Here is a 20605-nt window from a genome sequence, read left to right on the forward strand (position 1 = left end):
GTGAGTGCCAGAAACTGTGACTTCTAATCCTTGCGGGTCATTCCTCCTACCCACCCCGCACCCCCCAACCTCAGACAATTTCTTCACTTCCTGTAGTGATCAGTACTGTGCGAAATCCTCAAAGGGAGATTGATGGAGTTCCATCCCTCTATTCCCTGAACCAGCAGGGTTCTGCTTGGGTTGCTCCTTCCTGCACTACAGTCTGGGATTATAAATTGCCAACTGGGACAACACTGAATCTCACCACATTTATTTTATGTCTCTCAGGCATCATGTACTTTGTTGTTTTATGTTTAGTGCCTTTAAAAACTTATTTTCATTATATATTTTGTCCCTTCTTTTTAGTTTCTTCAAGCTATAAGATAATTTCTGTCCTTGAAAATTCATTTTTTCCAGAAGTGTAGGTCTCCTTTGCAGCCTAAAATCTAGTCAAAACAAACTTTTAGCCCATTAAATCTACTTTGTTCTTATACCCGCAGAAACCAGCATATACCCCGTGCCCCTCACCACTCCCTCTCATACACCCTTGCTCCTCTCTCTGGATTAACATCAACTGAATTTTCAAACTGCACTCCAATTCTCTGATTAGTTTTTCTAAATGCTCTCAGGCCAGTTATTCCTTCTTTCCCTGCTCACACTGCACTTTACCCATTATTTTTTGTAGCCCCAAGAACAGTTTTATAATTATTTATTTAGTTTTCTTCTCTTCATTCAATTAAACCATATTGTACTGTCTTATGTATTCAGAATATAGCACAATGTCTGGCTCATTAACAGAACCTAGTAAAATTTGTTGACTAAATAATACATCCAAAGCGTTGCATCTTTCCTCTGTGATCAGGAGCTCAAATAGCTAGCATAAAAAAAGGAGAAACTGAAGCAAGATGTGTACATTTTTCATGACTCCTTTAAGTTTCAGTTTGTTATAAAATATTCATTTATTGGTAAATAGTAGTCAAATATATGTGCCTATTGTCTAGGAAAAAATAATTGCTCACTTAGATTTTCTTTTTTTTTTTTTTTTTTTTTAAATTTTATTTATTTATGATAGTCACACAGAGAGAGAGAGAGAGAGGCAGAGACATAGGCAGAGGGAGAAGCAGGCTCCATGCACCAGGAGCCCGACGTGGGATTCGATCCCGGGTCTCCAGGATCGTGCCCTGGGCCAAAGGCAGGCGCTAAATCGCTGCGCCACCCAGGGATCCCCTCACTTAGATTTTCTTTTTAAAAATTGTGTCCTGTTTCCATATATTTTTTTGACTTCTGGTATACAGAAAATTTGCATAAATTTATACAACCACCAACATAATATATCCTTCTGATTTATTAAAGCTATCTCAGGCTGAAATATAAATATACTATCACACTATATCATACTATACATAATAGAATATTTGATTAATGATCAAAAAGTAATTGGAGAAATATGTCTGTTGCCAGATAAATAAAAGCAGTTTTTAAGAGCATGATATTCTAGTACCATGACAAAATAAAGGGGAGGGAATATTTGATGAAACTCCCACAGAAAAGTAAGAAATGTGCCCTGGCCTATTATTTGAGTGTCTCTGCTCAATATTACAACACTGAGCTAATCATTCCAAATCACTCAGATCAGTATTCATATTTACCTATATTTTGAACTATAAGCTATCTGTAGGTGTTCACTATCAACCATGCTTTTGTTCTTTGATTTACATTTTTTCCAATATCTTCAAGTAAAAAAATAGAATCCTCTACTTCCCCACCACCCATTCATATTCAGTATGTTTATTTTGGGATCTAAAAATCTGTTTTCAAAAGCACCATAGACAATTCTGATACAGATAATCTGGAAATAAGTGTCTGGAAACACTGCCTGCCTGAGGTTGATAATTTTAGAGTAAGTCCTACAAAGGCCACACGGCAATATTTGGGGAACTTACCCTCTAAGAGCAGTGAGAAAGGGTCTTGATTGAATTGTTAATTTAAAATTAAGTGATTGCTTACTTCTGCATGCTTCCTAACTTATGTCTCCATAACTGAATATTTTGTTTATGTGGGGTTGATTGAAACCTACAGGAAGAGAGTATTTCTGTTTGAGGACTTCCTAGATATGAGGACCACAACATGAGTATGTGAGAAAGGGCATTTTGTGCTTAGAGATGATATCCTCTATAAGCTTTGAGTCACAACCATATGTATACATCCAAGATTGGAAAAGAATTCAAAAAACTAAAAAAAAAAAAAAACAAAACAAAACAAAAGGAATTCACAAAACTAAAACTTTCACAAGATGATAATTTACTGATTTAACATTGCCATTATCATTCACTGAAATTTGCCCAATTCTTGCCTACGTGATTCTAGACCATCTCTGGTTTTACCACAGATTGTTTTCTCTTCAAAGAAGAGTTTACATCTCTCATTGCTGAAAATCTCCATATTCTGTACTGGTGATGCTTCCTGTCCATGTCTGTCATTCAAAAAGTTTTAGATGGTCGGGCAGATTCTGTTATATATATTCCATTAAAATCCCCAAATGTTAGTCAAATATATGTCAACTTGGATTCTTAACAGCCTTTTGAGAGATTTTGGTCAGAAGACTAATTTCTAAAAAATACAAACATTGTGTAAAACTACTTGCCCTTCATTCTTCCTTCTGGCTGGAATGTGGATATAGTAGCTGAAGCTCCAGTGGCTATTTTGTACTTTGAAGAAAATGACCATAGCTGAATAGTGAAACTAAAAGTTGTAATGAGTCAAGTTTCTTGCAACTTTGTGAAACTTATATAAGCCCTTGATTGCTGATCTTTGACCATATTATATGAAATAATAAAGTCTTATGTGTTTAGGCCATGGCTAACTTGAATTTACTTTTGTCTATAGCTGAACCTAATCGTAACTGATACCCTGGGGTATCATATCATTTTACCTTTGGTCAATTCTTAAGTCTTTATAAGGAACAAGATACTCTAGCACATAGACTCTGTCAAATAATTGGTGATTATTGTGCAGATATTTACTATTATTACATCAATTACTGTTACTATTACCATTACAAGGATTGACTTTAGCTGCTTTCACTAATGTAATCACTAATATATATATGAAAATATATGATTATATTATATATATTATATTATATTGGATATTTCTGCTTTTGTGTTGACATTGGAAAACACAAGTAGTTAATTCAGTACAAAAAGCCATAATATTATATTATATATTATATATATGAATATATTATATATATTATATATAATATATTACCCTGTATTGCATTTCCAGGCAGAGATGTGGTGGGATAGGCGTGAGGCTCAGATAAACAAACAGAAGAGGGATATGAGCTCAGTGCAAATACTCTCAGGACATAAGGCTGGGTGGGGATGGGCAATTATTCTAATTTGCTAAGAAAAAATAAGGAAGTCCCCAGAAGGAAATTAAATAGTTATAAACCACAAAATTTGTCTGATATCTCACCGGATTCCTGATATTCCATGCATCCTCTCGGGTTCAAAGCTGATTCCAGGCATGGATGTTGGTTTGGGGTTCCTAGCCCTTTGGTGACAAAGAGGCCAGAGCTGGAGGTGCTGGCTATGATATCAGGTCTTACAGAAGCTTTTTCTAGGATCCTAATCCTATCCTTTTTCTAGAATCCTTGAATGCAGTGAACTGTCTAGCTAGTTTTTCATTTATAACTGGAACCCTGATCATTGCTACAAATACAGCTAAGGAAACAACATTCAACAATGCAACAAATACTGGACACATCATGTGGTCCAGGATGCAAGTTACAGGTCAATACAAAAAGGAAAGACACTTGGAGGACCAGATAGTGTTTGTATAAATAGCCAGAGACTTGTGACCACATAGCTAATCATATTCTAATCATAGCTGTGTGTATTTAACAATACATGATCAATGAAAAAGAACTTCATGCTAGAAAGTAGAAGACAATGTCCTAGTACTTTCTCTGCCATTATCTTAAGATAGAATTTTTTTAAGGATTTTATTTATTTATTCATGAGACACAGAGAGAGAGAGAGGCAGAGACACAGGCAGAGGGAGAAGCAGGCTCCATGCCCGGAACCCAATGTGGGACTTGATCCTAGAACTCCAGGATCATGCCCTGAGCCAAAGGTAGATGCTCAACCACTGAGCCACCCAGGCATCCCAAGATAGAACATTAAAATTACTTAACATCTTCAGGCATTGCTCTCCTCATCTGCATGTCAAATGTGTCACACTAGATTAAGACTGAGGTCCATTTTTCCTCTGAAACATTTCTGGTATAGAGAGTTTAGATAATGATTTAGTTTCTGCTTTTGTGTTGACATTGGAAAACACAAGTACTTAATTCAGTACAAACAGCCAAATCTTGTATACACAGCCAGAATGGGATGTCCATTCCAGAAACAGGTTTTGATAGGCTTAGTATGGCTATTCCAAATAATGAAATAGTTCAAGGCTTCAAATTCAAGCACCCCAGCAGGAAGATGCAGGTATCATAATCACATACATCTTGACCTTATGAGAGGAGGAGGTGGAGGTTGAAAACCAAACTAAAGTGACTCTACAAGTCAGGAGGCATTACTGAGTCATTTTCTGCAACGGCCATCAGAAATTGCTAAGCAGAGTTCCTATTGTACTTGAACAGTTTCCAGCATAATGCATAGAGATTTTAAATGAAAATGTACCAGGCTTCATAAATGAATAGTAGCTAGGCTAAAATCACTAACAGCATATTTTTCTTGAGTTGTCAATAGGAACAATCATCAACATTGATTTTATTTGTCTTCAAATGATTTCCACCTTCCTAAATTCTTATTATTAGCTGGTAAAGTACTAACAATATGGTTTAAATGCCATAGGCAACTAGAAGTCATTTGTATCTCTTGTATATCTCAATGACAGGAATGTCAACAACCTTGATTTCTTTCCTGAACCTATGGAGCAACAGTAACAATCTCTTTGATTCACTTAAAGGCACTTGCAGATTTTTCCCTTCTTCAGCAACCTATAAGCAGCAGGTGGGTTTCATCATTTATACACAACTTTTTTTGCATCCCATGAGCAATCTCAATTAAGACTGTGGAGAATCTATTCCTAGAATAGATACTAGAAATTGGGCGAATGTTCTTAAAGGACAGATCTTGATCACCAGCAGACTTAAATGGTGTGCATGGGCAGGCGATTGATGACAAGATTTAGGTCATGAGTTTCTACTTGTAAGTTTTAAAATCTAGTGCAGAATTTTATCCCTTTAGGTATAAGTCTGTTGCTTTAGTAATCTTTGTTTGTTTGTTTATTTTAGTTCACCTCTAGAGAGTACAATGGCATATCATCTCCAGTCTGGTTTCGAAAAATCAAAGTAGATTTATTTAGTCTTTTTCATTGGAACACTTTATGTTATCTATAGTTAATACTATCTTTCAGGTACAAAATAATTTTTATTTTACTTTTGTTTTCTGAATTCAATTATGTTTGGCCTTTCTTGAAATTCAGTTAATAAATAAATGGCTTGGGAATCCAAAGCAAGTTGGGAGAAAATCAAAGAAATAGACATCGTTTCTTTTCTCAAGCACTTTGCAAACTTATGGAGATCTATCTATGTACATAGGGAGATATAAAGATAGCTATAAACACATATACATATAATATATATACAGCTATAACATATAATAACATCACAAATACATTGGCCAAAAGAGACATTATATTACTCAAGGTTTACATTTTTTTTAAAGATTTTTACATTTATTTATTCATGAGAGACACTCACAGAGAGAGGCAGAGACACAGGCAGAGAGAAGAGCAGGCTCCATGCAGGGAGCCCGATGCGGTACTCAATCCTGGAACTCCAGGATCACACACTGGGCTGAAGGCGGGTGCCCAACTGCTGAGCCCCCCAGATGTCCCCAGGTTTACATTTCAGAGTCCAAATTTCACCATTTACTAGCTGTATGAGCATGAGAGAATTATTCCATTACTCAATTCCCCCTCTGTGAATGGAAACTCGGTACATATTTCATGGGATGATAGGAAAATTGATTAAATAGGAATGAAGCAGCTAGCGTAGTATTTGAATATAACAACTTTTCTCTGTCAATTACAATTATAAAGATAATCTATACATGAGAGGAGAGGACTATGGGTTAAAAGGTTAACACAAACTAATTTAGATTAGCTATGGGAGAAAGCAATACATTCAGATTTTGATTCTCCAGCATTAGAGAATAGGACACATCCTTTTTCTTTTCCAAGGGACAAGAAAGAATGAAGAACAATAAACCAAAGGCCAAGGAGGCATTGTATCAGTTATGACATTGACATTCTAAATACCTACCTTAGGCATATGCAATAGACCCTGAAGTGACCACTCAAAAGAACCTTTGGGGTTACAAGGACACCCCAAAGTTTAATCACATTTCTAAGATCCCATAGCTCCTCCCATAGATCAAACACTAATGCCCTCACAAATCACGTCTCTGTCAGGTTTGATTCAAATATACATGTCTTCTAAGTCCTACCCTTCCAGATAACATTTCCAGGAAAATGCCTTATCAGCCCTTTTTCTCCCTCATTTCTTGAACCAGCTTCCCTTGCAAGTATTTTATTATGTGCTTCTTAGGAACCTGGTCTTTCCTGTGAAATAGCACCTATTACTGTGCCCTATGTTTCTCAACTCATAGTTTGTTTCTCCAATAAACTATAATCCCCTTGAAGCCAAGGATAATATTTTGTCATCATAGCGCATACCTAGCACATAGTTAATTCTTAATATTTGTGAAAAAGAAAATAGCATCTTCACTTTCTCATCATTTACATCGGTATTCTGTTCATAGAGGAACAGGTCCCTTAGTTTTAACATTCCAATAAGATACTAGTCACAGTCATAATAATATCTTAAATTAACGTAGACATTCTTTTGGTTTTACTTTTCAAAAATGCAATCATAGCTAAAATCTGTGTTCCTGCAACAAGGCCTATTATAATGAAAAGTAGAAAAAAATCACAAGAAGATTTAAGAAGACTGGAGACACATTAGAAACTTTTAAATTACTTTCTGTCTCAGATTCTAAGAACATGTATTTTATTACTTTAACACTGCTGATATTTGAAACTAATTCCACAGATATGGATGATATACATGACATCATTTTCTGTATTATCTACTGAAAACACAAAATGTCCCTTGGTTTTCAGAAGCAGACTAAGGGAAATTACACTAATTATCCTAAAGGGTAAGTACTTGCTTCTCATTTATTGGGTTTGCTTCATGTTACATATGTTATATTTGGCATAAAGGAAAGAATCTTAACCTGAAGGCATCTCTGTGATTGATACAAAAATAGAAGTTCACATCAGCTTTCACAAAGTATTTAAAGCTTTATTGTGTACTGAAAATTCTTCCCAGATCAAACAGAAAATATTTTTACTGAGACATTATGTGAAATGTTTACACATAATATCAATGTGTTTATTTAAAACTCTGTTCTTTAAGGTTGGTATTTAAATATGTCACGTTACATATATGTCTCCCTATATATGAAACAAATGCAGTTGAATATCTTGGAAATTATGGGATGTGCTCAGTGGATTTTAAAGTGTATTTTTAATACTCCAAAGCAGCACTGTCCAATACAAATGTAATAGAAGCCACAGGTAATTTAAAATTTTCTAGTACCCACTTTTTTTTTTTTTTTTTTGCTAGTCACACACAGAGAGAGAGGCAGAGACACAGGCAGAGGGAGAAGCAGGCTCCATGCACCGGGAGCCCGACGTGGGATTCGATCCCGGGTCTCCAGGATCGCGCCCTGGACCAAAGGCAGGCGCCAAACCGCTGCGCCACCCAGGGATCCCGAGAGAGAGGATCTTAAGCAGGATCCATACCCGGTGGGCAGCCTGACACAGAGCTCAGTCACAACCCTGAGTTCATGACCTAAGCTGAAATCAAGACTGAACAATCTAGGTGCCCCTCTAGTAACCACATTTAAAAAGGTAAAAATGATCAAATGAAATAATACATTATCAATCCAATGGGTGAACAATAAAAAATATTTATGTGATATCATAAATTCTTTTTTTCATACTTAACTCATTGAAATCCAGTGGGCATTTTATCCTGGCAGTACATCTCAATTCAGATGACCCCCATTTCAAATATTTAAAACTACATGTAGCTAGTGGCTACCATATTGGAAGTAAGTGTAGAGCACAATTCTATATATATCTATATAGTAGCTGTTTACAACCTATTTTCCAAATATCTAGCTATCATCCATGTGTCTATATACTATAGTATGTACAGTGGAAGCATTAAAAGTGACATTAAGAAACTATATTTTCAGAAGGAAGTGTTATCAGTGACATTGGAAATTTTAAAATTTCTAAGTATATTTTCTTTACACTTGAAAATGACAATGCATTTTCTTTACAATGAAAATACACTAATTTTTTAAATAAGGTGATAGGTAATTAAGGTAATAAGACTTACAATTAAGGCTATAAGATAATAAGATTTATAGTTTTGGCCCCTCTTTACATCAGTATTTTTACAAAATCATCAAACACTTCTAGAATATATGAAATTCACACTGGATGAGCATGTGGAAAATATGGTATCCTGATTCAACTATATATGTCATTCATTAACTGGTTTGGTTGATTTAATTATGTCTTTGGAAAAGCTGCCATTCTTTTCCTCTCTCCTTGGCTCAAGGAAAATAGCACTTGCTTACGGAGAAAATATTTTCCAGTGAAAATGGGAAATGTGTTCTTACTCAAAGAAATAATATCAAATGTTTACATAAAATAATAATGTGGGTTTTTTGCAATGTGTTTTTGAAGTATTTAAATATGTTTTGAAATTCAGAGGAGTTACTGGCTTCATGCCAAAGAGAGTATTTATTCACATGCCAAGAAACACACTGACAAATCTATAAATACCGGAATGATAACTTTTAAGTTGTATTGAGATACACTGTAAAGTTCAATAGCCATTAGGCACACGTGTCTAATATGACTGATAATTTACTTTTTTTGTTTTAAGTAACTTGAATGAAATTTTTTCCTAGCTTCATTGAGATATAGCTCACATAGAACATCCTGTAAGTTTAAAGTGTACAGTGTGATGACTGAATACATGTATATGTTGCAAAATTATTGCCACTTATGGTTAGTTTATACCTCCACCACCTCACATAATTAGCATCATATTTATTAATTTGTGGTAAGAACATAAAAGATCTACTCTTGTAGTAATTTTCAAGTACATGATACATTATTATTAACCAAAGTCACTGTGCTGTACATTAGATCCCCAAAAGTTACCCATCTTCAACTGGAAATTTGTACCCTTTGACCAACATCTGACCAATTTCCCAACCAGCTGCTACTGGCAAGCACAATTCTACTGTGTGTTTCTGTGAGTTCAGTTTTTTTTTTTTTTTTTTTTAGATTCCACATATAAGTGATATCAAACATCTGCCTTTTTCTATTTGTCTATTTGTTTATTTCTATTTGGTGTTTTGTTTGCTATTCAGTTTAAGAGTATCTTATATGCTTTGGATATTAACCCCCTTATCAGATAGATGGTTTGCAAAGATTTTTACTTACATTTCAAAACTAATCCTCCATTCAATTTGATTGCTGGAAAATATTTAAATATTTAAGGAGAAATTTTAGCATATGAATCTACTTCTTCACTCCAAATTTTATGAAACCTAAGTACAGATCAAGTATTTCCAATGAAAATGTCATGTATAAATTGAGTTGTGTTATAAGTATAAAATATACACTTAGTACAATGAAAATTGTTTATAGGCTCATTAAAGACTTTTATACTGATTACATGTTGACAATATTTTGGGTTTATTGGGTTAAATACAATGTGTTATTATAATTATTTTTTTCTGGTTTCTTTACTTTGCTTAATGTGGCTTCTAGGATAATTAAAATTATATGTGGCTCCCATTATGGCTCTGTTGGACAGCACTGGCATAGGGCATCACTATCCTTTCCATAGATATTCATTATCTCAACAAACAATGATAGACTTCATGAAGAAAAGGGTGATCTTTCCAAGACAGAATTACCTTCAAAGGGCACTAATTCAGGGCACTATTATGTGTTAAATTATTCAGTAAAATGGAAATAAGAAAAACATAATTCATATAATTGCACATATATAAAATAGTGTCATGTAATTAACATAAAGAAAAATCAGGTTACAGCTAATGGCTGATGATTACAACACAGTTAAGCAATAAAACCAGAAGTCACTGCTCACCATTGTAGCCTTATTAGAAAAGAAAAGAAAGCATAATGTATCAATCAAAGCATCTTTTATCCACAGCTATTATTAAAATGTTTCATGCCTATTTATCGTTTATTTTCAAGGGAAAGAAAAACGTACAAAATCATACTATTTTAAAGATAATATGTAGCTTGCAACATGTAACCACATAGTTTGATAATGATACTTTGACACCAAATATAACATAAGAAACATCAATATTTGGCATTTATTTAAAACTACCAAAATCCTATTTTGTGCAAAGCATTGCAGTAGGCACTTCGGAAAGTAAAAAAAAAAAAAAAAAAAAAAAAAAAGGAAAGGCCAGACTTCTGGAAGATAAAGACAATTAAAGCCAAAATAATTTTGCATGTTGTGTTGGAGGTGTTGTATTTTGGGAAATATTTTGAGCTAGAAGAATTGAAGATGATGTCAAAACTAAAGTGACTTCTTTAGTCGCATCTTACTCTTAGCATATTCTCTATCTGCAAGATAACTTTAATAAATTAAATGTAGTGTCATATTTAATGTGGAGATGTATTCAACGCTTTAATCAATTCTTCTCAAAGTGTGCGTGTCCCCAAAGGCTCTTTCATATGGTCCCTAAGGTCCTCCTTTACATATCTGCATAAGCCTTGATTTTCATCAGTTACAGAACCTGAAATGGCATACGATACAGGTCGTATCCAGGACCTGATATGGGGACCCAACTGTGTTCCATCAAAGGAGATGTTAGAAACATCTTTTCATTTTTGGGAGTGGTTGTGGTGGTGGTAAAACAATACCTCTTTTTCTGATTATTTATTTATTCAATTTATTTAGTTGGTTTGGAAAGTGTTTTTCATAAAAATGTATTATTTATGTTAATGTCATGACTTTAGTATTTTTTTAACAAATAAGCATCTTTTAAATTCTAACAGGAAATATTGACAGTTAAAATCCATGTAAAGATAAGCTCTTAGAGGTTCCTTATCATTTGTTTAAGTTTACAAAGGTCCTGCATGAAAGTGATTCACAACTGCTGCTTTCAGATGATTCTGTTTTTACTATGTGGTTATCAGGGTGCAGAAGCCATGGAGGTCCACTGCTCCGATCTCCTTTCAAGACAATTTGCTGCAAAAGGGTGGGTGCCAGCCAGCTAGCCTCCAGCTGCTGCATACCTTTGGATCATCCACAGCACTCATGCCAAGGTAAAACCTCTCTGGGCCCCAGGCAGTGAATGTCCAATGCGGTACTCAACACATGTGGATATTCTTTGCTTAGGCTCTTGCTAAGACTTTCTCAAAATTAAACTGCAGTCTGGACCCCCAAACCTTCTCCTTTTTCCTTTTATAGACATCAGGCTGGCCTCATGGTCTAACGATTCCCTCACCTACACCCTCCTCCTTACCCTTCTATTGTTCATAGACATCCTACCACTAAGTGTCTTGCACATTGAATTTCATCCTGTCTGCCTCTTGAAGACCTTGAACTGATATATAAGGTTGGAAGGGAAGCTACTTATAATTAATTATTTTACAATTTTTACATACTAAGAGTGTAATATTATTTATGTAAGATAACTCTGTTCTCCACTTTTGCCATCTAGGATTTCTTGTATATTTATATGGAATATATGATTGAAAGTAGAAAACATTTCACTTCTTATAGGCTATAGTTTATTTACTTTGTATCCAAATGCTATCTCATTATCTATGCCTCAATGAAGTAGTTTCATATTGTTTTACTTTTATTTGTTTATGTTCGGGGCTTTTGAGATGCATCTTCAGGAGTGACCATTGTTGAAAAAAAATAAATAATGAAAGAACAAGACCTTAGTAAGACAGTTCCATACTTCCTTTTCCAGTCCAACCAAAGTGGCTCTTCTTTATAGAATTCATAAATTTGAATTTGAGGAAAGATTTCATTTTAGGTGTGCAAATGCTAAGAAATGAATGAGTAAAAACACTGCCAGCTTGATGCGAACTGTACATTTTTAATAAATACCTAATATTGGTCTTTACTTTTTTAGACCACAATAGCAAAATGTCAAACCTACAAACACAATTTAATTCCATTATGATTTGATTCATGGAAGAATGTATAATTATATCCATTGCCTTTTGGCCTGAATATGAAACATTCTCATCATTAGGATGAAAGTGTGCTCCTAAGTGATGCATAATGTACAGCCGGAAGAAAACTTTCTCCATGTGTGCAAGAAGTGAAAGAAATAATTTGTGTCATTTGACAAGATTGTCAAAATCATTTAGTATGTTTTTCTTAGATGGCAGTGTGGCAGTTAATACCAAAAATCAAAGGATAAGCACAGGGAAAAGTGCTAGATCATTGAGTTTAACTAAAATTCAATATCCTGACTAAAGTTGGAGATGCAGAAAGACATTGGTGGTTTTTCTTTTCCATTGTCTTTGATAAATGCATCTAAAATCTACTTCGCACTTAAAATTTTTGTGAGAATTTCAATCAAGTTAGAAACCTGTGTAGTTAATTTCCTGGAAACTTAATGAGCAGAGGCCTCTCGGTGAGGGCCTTATTCATACACAGAACATATGTGCAACTTCTAATGATATTATTACAAAAATACAAGTGGTTATATGATAGATTTTTAGTATTATAAAGATATCAATGCAGGGATTCATACTTAGTAGATGATCAAGAATGACACAAAGCAAGAAAAAAAGGAAAGATTACAATATGCAGGAAAATTAGACAAAACACATTTACTGATGATTCTTTTTGGTACATGTGTATCAAGTGGTTAATTGCTCAATGTGAAAACTTTCTATTCTTGTATCCAGGAGATAATTTGTCAATCTTCATCTGACCCACTGGTTACTGTTTAAAACCACTGCCTGATAATGCAGAAATTTATGTTTATTTCTAGTTATCCACAACAGAGAATCATAAACAAAAAAACACAGCTATTAGAATGTTAAAGGGACCTGGGATTGGAGCATCTGACTGTGGGGCAGCAAATGAATATGCAGTAGACCTGGCCATTGTGAGGTGAATGCTCTCAAGATCACCAAGTTGCAATAAGAATGAATGAATCAGCAGCTATTATCATGAAAAAGAATGAGTAAATATGGCACACAAATACAGGAAATACTGTTTAGCCACAGTACTAATCAAGTGAATGCAATTTAAAAGAACACGGCAACATTATATCTTTTCAGCAAAATTCACAATCGTATGCATAGATACGAAATAGGTAATCTGAATACATTACTATTGATTGCCTAGATTTGGATGTCATTTCTGAAGGACATTTGAAAATTGGTATTAAAATTCTAAAAATCGATCAGTGCTACAATTTCATTTCTTGGAATGTATCTTAAGGAAATTATAAAAAATGGTTTGAATGAATAAATGCAAAAATATTCACGTGGCACATATTTGATAGGAAACACTCTGTACAATTTAAAGCTCCAAGAAAAGGGTCAGAATTTGGGGCACTGAATTTGATTTTCCTCCTGGCATATGCATTCTTCCTGAATGTCTTGATTCTTCTGTATTACTTCTGTGATTGTGTTCTCTACCTCCCATTCACCTTACAACCCACTCTACCATGACTTCTGGTTTCACAACCTTCCCAAAACAGCCCTCCTGTCTTCATTAACAAGTATTATTTGTCATGTAAAGAGTAATACCAACCTCACTTGCAGGTTCTGACCATTACTTTTCTCTCCTGCCTTGTCTCACCCATCCCAAAGAGCTTTTATCTCCATCTGGCTCTCCTGCTCACCATCCACTGTAGTTCATTTGCTTAAGAAATCTCTTTCAGGGGCACTTGGATGGCTCAGATGGTTAGCATCAGACCCTTGATTTCATCTCAGGCCATGATCTCAGGGTAGTGGAATAGAGCCCTATATCCAGCTCAGCACTCAGAGGGGAGTCTTCTTAAGATTCTCTCTCTCTCTCACTCTCTCCTCCCTCTGCTCCCTCTCTCAAATAAAAAAAAAAAAAAAACATATCTTAAAAAGAGAAATATCTTCTATATCTAGGCATGTTTGTATCTAAGTTTGATTTACAGGGCTCTAACACAAGAGTATTTTCCATTGGACTTCAGATAAAGCACAGCATCCTTAAACTGATTGGCAGGACCCTTCCATAGCATGATCTCTTCCTGCTTATCCGATATCTTCCAGTCACTTTCTTTTTCTTTCCCATAATAGCTATCCTTCAGTTTCTGGAACATGCCCTTTTCCTATCAATATGGATCTTCTTCACACACTCATTCCTTCCTTGTGAAGCTTAATTTTAGGTCATCCATTTGGTCAGTGATCTCCTTCTTTTGCTGTGAACAGCAGCTAAATTCTGATTTATTTTTAATGCATTCCTGATCCTCCAAACTAGGTCAATTTTCTTAGTTACACTCAATAGAATCATGTTTTCTGTTCCTCTTTGCCCTACCTTTTCTGGGAAGTAGCTCACTTCATAATCTTACAATAAGCCATGGATTAATTGATTAAAATCCGTTTAAATTATATATTTAAATATGTCTAAATTTTTACGCATATGGTTATTTGATTAAAATCTGACAGAACTATAATTACTGTAAGAATTGATGTTTTATTTTTATTCAACATTTTATCCCTAGTGCCAAACACATAGTAGGGACACAAAAAATATTTTTGGGTATCTTTTCCTTAGTTAGTAAGCTATGGACTTTGTTCCATGCACCAATGAAAAATAACTGCTTTTGAGGCTTTCTTTTGGTAAATTGGAAACATGCTCAGTTATCAATATAAGGATATTGTAATTTATTGTCATGATTATAGCTGAGGGCTCTAGAAGAAAGAATATAGAGATTTATTTTTATTTTTAATTTTATTTTTAGTTATTCGTGGGAGGCCTAGAGAGAGAGAGAGAGAGAGAGAGAGAAGCAGAGACATAGGCAGAGGGAGAAGCAAGCTCCCTGAAAGGAGCCCGATACAGGACTCGATCCCAGACCCCAGGATCATGCCCTGAACTGAAGACAGATTCTCAACCACTGAGCATCCTGAATTTAGGGATTTATATAGGGGTTGATAATTTTGTGATTTTCTTCCAATTCTCTGTGTCCTAACTAAACTTAGTCCTGCCATGGTCATTCCTTGACTGAGAAGATAAAAACTTTACCAAACTTTTACAGTGTTATGCCTACCAATATTATCAAGATCTCCTAAAGAAATAAGAGACTAATAATGTGAAACACTACCCTAAATGTTCACTAGTGTGTAAGAGTTTGTGTGTGAATGTGTGCTCCTGTTTTACTTCATCTTTTCTTTCTTTCATACTATTGCCTCCTGGAATAAAACTTTAAAAAAAAAGATATTATTTATTTATTCATGAAAGACACAGAGAGAGAGACAGAGACACAGGCAGAGGGAGAAGCAGGCTCCATGCAGGGAGCCCGACGTGGGACTCAATCCCGGGTCTCCAGGATCAGGCCCTGGGCTGAAGGTGGCGCTAAACCGCTGAGCCACCTGGGCTGCCCAAATAAGACTTTTATAGAAATCACTTCTTTTTTTCTTTTTTTAATGTTGTTGTTTATCTTTTATTCCTGTGATACAATTAAAAAACCAAGGAGGTGAAACACTTTAGGGCCATAGAGACATCTTCAAAAGAGACAAAGACAAATGGAAAACTGATTTGTTTTCATGAGTTTCAAATGGTTGGGGAATATGATAAAAGTGCAAATTTGATAAAATGTACATTTACAGATAATTTAAAGTATGTTCACATTAACAGCATGAGCTTTATCAGAATCTTAGTGCTTCCTCTGATTTCCTGAATTTTAACAAGCATAAATTATATTTTCATTTGATCACTATCACAGGCACAAAGTTTTTTTAAAAAAAATCTTCATGGACTTCAGCACATTCAGAAATTTCACATCAGCTCTTGGGTAAAGCTGACTATCGAAGCTAGAGTCCCCATATGCAGGTCTTCATTGCTGTTCAACGTGTCACAAATATCTAATAAAACGTTTCAGAAAGAGCTAACTGGAGAACCCGAAAATGCTCAGCACTTAAAACATCTGAATGTTTATGGATATGAAAAAAATATATATCTCCTAAGAAATATGTCACCTACATAGGGAGGTTTTAACTTAAGCAGTTAGACGTTATAAACAGATGGGATCACAGTGGCTTCTGTTTCAGGACACCGTGTCATTCTGAATGTGTCACTGTGCTACAGCATTTTCTTCCCACTAGCCCACTCATGCCAGTCATTCACCTTCTGCTACATCAGGGTTTCATTAGCTCATAACTGCCTGACCTTGTGTCGGGCACAAGTCGACAGGTAGTTCATAACCCTTTGCTGTCAGAATTAGCATTCATGATACTTCTTAAACTGTGGTGCAAATTTAGAGTTCATTATTAAATGATGCATATGTTACTACACTTATAACTGATTCCGTCTAGTTATTTTTAGTTTGACCTTTTCTGTATTCATCAAATCAGTTTTGAAATAGACATCGAGGTACCCTTTACAGTTTGTTATAAAAATTTCTATGGCTGATATTTTAGATAGAGTTTTCCAGATTCTCAATGGCTCCATAATAAATGTTAGACTTCAATGTTAGTTTAAATAAAAGTGAAGTAAGCATGGATCGCCAGGATATTAATGATCTTTTTCTCAGCCCTAGAACAGCTTCACTCTCCAAGTATAACTGGATTTGAAAGAATATACCTTCCCTTAAGTATTAAAAGTGACAAAAGTAGAACTAAAAAGAACAATTTATGATATGGATTATTATAAATTATTAATTCTTTCCTGACTTTCTCTACCCTTCCTTCATTAAGCTAACATTAAAAAATATCAAACCCAAAGAGACAGATAATATTCGGCACAAGGTATTACAATTCTTCTTCTTAACCATGGCTAAACCACATCTTAATATTTTAATTAGGAATTTCAAAAGGATGATTCCTAGAAATTATTCCTGGAGCCAGAAAACAGGACTGCAAGGAACTCTGTTTCATCAAGGATGGAGTCTAAGAACCATAGGAATAAAAGCCAATGACAAGGGAGAAGGGGACCCAAGTGCAAAATACAGGAGAAAGACAAGATATTATGATAAACGTGAAAGCAGAAGATACAAATCTTAAAGGGTACCTTTGGCCTTCCCCTATTTTTAGTGAAATTAGTTACAGATGCTATAGGGAAAGTGTCGAATTTTGCACCGATTCCCTACTTTATCAATTGTATGGATTTACACTCGCTTAGTAGCAGATTATATGTAATAGAAGTTGCATGCACCTAATTATTTTACTACTTTTTTCCGTCTTTACTATTATTGCACAGCAATTTAAATATGATTATGTGGATTTTATGCCTGTTACTAAATGAAACTAAAGGTGATGTTTGTAGCCTAGGGAAGTTCAGACAGCCCCAGGAAGTATTTTTAGATGCTGTGGGTGAATTCTTCAAGAAATAAGCAGATGGAGAGAATACTTCAAAAGGCAGCTTTTCAGGTAATAACATAATGACTCGATCTCAGTGCCAGCTTACTGAAGTAGGATCACAGAGAAATGTTACTAAGAGGTCAGTAACAGGCCTTGGCTTTTTCTTCACTTGCAAAGTTACCAGTAAAGGACAGAATATTTGTTTTTAAACTTGCAAGATTTTCTTGCATTTCAGATAATGCATTGTCCATTAAGTTGGACACAGACACATCAGAAGGGCTTACTAATTCCTTATCAGTTCAGATGCTTTAAAATACACTGTGTTTGGAAAAGGAGTAAGTAGCAGTGAAACTATAAAATGGCAAGAACTGGGCGTCTCTTGTGAACCTGATTTGAAAGGGTGAAAGGGTCTATTGAAGTGGTTTAAATCTTCCTGCTTTTAAGGGTATACACATTTTCTCACTCCTCAGTTCTCCATGTTTGTTTCTCTTTGTAATGTTCATTGTCTAATATTTCTTTTCACATTGTCCTTCCTGATCATTCATGATGCAAAATGCCACAGCTTCACAAACACTGAAATCTAATACGAGTAGTTTCGCTCTTCAAAATGCGAGCCCCACCTCGGGCTCCCTGCAAGGCTCCTGCTTCTCCCTCTGCCTATGTCTCTGCCTCTCTCTGTGTCTCTCATGAATAAATAAATAAGTAATCTTTTTTTAAAAAAATTAAGAATAATAAATGATTTATTTTATATAGATGCCTGATAGTCTCCCATTCCCTCTATTTACATTACCGACAAATTACATGTAAAATGAAGCTGATGTTCTTTTTCATATTGAAATATGTAATAAATAGACTTTAATATTAAAATATATCCTATTGAATCATATTTTGATATTAAATTGGCATTTTTATATTGGCAGAGAGACTCTAAAAACTCCAGTATTCCCTGTTTACACAAAACTTTAGAGAATTGATAATCACCACCTTTGTTTATTCCAGAAGTGATGATTCAGAGAAGTTTGCCAAATTCCTAGCAATTTACAAGTCTTCTGTTACTCATTTGATACATGAGAAAGATCCTGCATTGTTAAAATATATTCTTTCTTGAACACCCATGTTCATTGTAGTATTATTCACAATAGTCAAAATGTGGAAGCAACCTAAATGTCCACTGATGGATGGATGGATAAAGGAATTGTTATATATATATGGAATATTATTCAGCTTTAGAAAAAAGGAAATCCTGTCACATAATACAACATGGACGAAACTTGAGAATATTACCCTAAGTAAAATAAGCTAATTATAAAAATCTATTTTTATTTTTAAATAAATTATTACTTTAATAGATCAAGTTAATCTGGCTCATTGACTCTATTTATATTCTATGAGAAATAAATTAATTGAAAAATCAAATTGCAAAAGTATGACATAATATCAACATGTGACATGGCCTAGAAATTGAGATTTTTGCCAAACTTACCCAAATGCCAACACATACATACACACACAGCTTGATTTTACCGGTTTATCCCCATCATCTAACTAGAAATTTTATCCCAAGCACCATTATCTTTGATTCTTTTCAGCTAATCTGATTTTAATCACAAAAAAAAATTTAAATGCAAGAAAATAAATAACCCAAGTGTTTTTAATATTGTAAAATATAAAATATTTAGCTGCATAATAAAAAAAGAATAACTGGCCAATTTTGTACATATGAAATGATTATTTTAGCTTGTATTACTGAAGCAACAATAATGATAATATCAATAAAGCTGGTGATGTTTATTTTTAACTCCTTCCCAATTCCTCTTTACTCAATTTACCTATTTTTTGTGTAAAACAAGTTGAAAACTTTGTAAAAATTGTAGAATAATTTGTGTATTTGATGTAGAAAAGAAAAACTTCAAATAAAATCTATAATGTATTTTGATTCAGAGACTACTTATGAAAAATGTGCATTTTTTATTAGATCTATTACCATGGCTAAGTTATAACTGTTATGATCCTTCCTACCTCTCAAATTAAAAAGGGAATGATACTAAACTTAAAGGGCTTTTATGAGGTTTAAATGAGATCCTAGTTACATGTGTAACATGAAGTTTGTTTTTGTTTCTTTATTTCTTTTCCAAAAGTGAATATTAGATTTGATGATTTGAAACTTGGAGTACAGTTGCTTATATAAAATGCAGAATAAATATTTTTATATTATAATAAATATTTATAATATAATAAATAGATACTTTTTATTTCAGATCTTCACAAAAGTAAAAGATCATGAAAAGATACCTATTATAATTATACAAACCACTATATAAAAACCACTGCTATGGAAAATCATCTCCAATTCATATATAGGACACTAGATATTTTTGTTTATGTATTATTTGTAGTTCTATTTAGATCACCGTCTATATGATGTGGTAGTAGATAAATACTTATACATATTAATAAATCATTAATTCTATACATTTGCAAAAGCAGACTTCTTATTCAAATCTTAAGTTCAAATTCAATAATTATTTAACTCAAAAAAAAAAAAGAAAAGAAAAACAAAAAGACCTCAGACTCTGATTCTTAAGATACCCTTTTCTTCACACAGATTGTTGCTAAATCCAGGGCTGTGAGTCAAGAGCAAGCTGTACATGAAATTGCAATTATGACCATGAATCAATTTACCAGGTCATTAAGCCTAATAATCACAGCTTCACTTTTTATTATTATCATCATATAACTATTAATATGATTCTTAAATAATGTTAAATATTATCATTAATAATGCCAGGTAACAATGCAATAGAATGTGAGTTGTGGTGTAGCCCTTTGCTGATTTGAAACAATTCAGAGAATGCTAAGGATTGTGAAATAGAAAGAACCTGAGTCACTGACCGCATTCATAAGCCACTAGATCCTTCCTAGAATGCCTCCTCCC

The sequence above is a fragment of the Nyctereutes procyonoides genome, unplaced genomic scaffold (assembly GCF_905146905.1).
Source record: "Nyctereutes procyonoides isolate TBG_1078 unplaced genomic scaffold, NYPRO_anot_genome, whole genome shotgun sequence".
Lineage (NCBI taxonomy): Eukaryota > Metazoa > Chordata > Mammalia > Carnivora > Canidae > Nyctereutes > Nyctereutes procyonoides.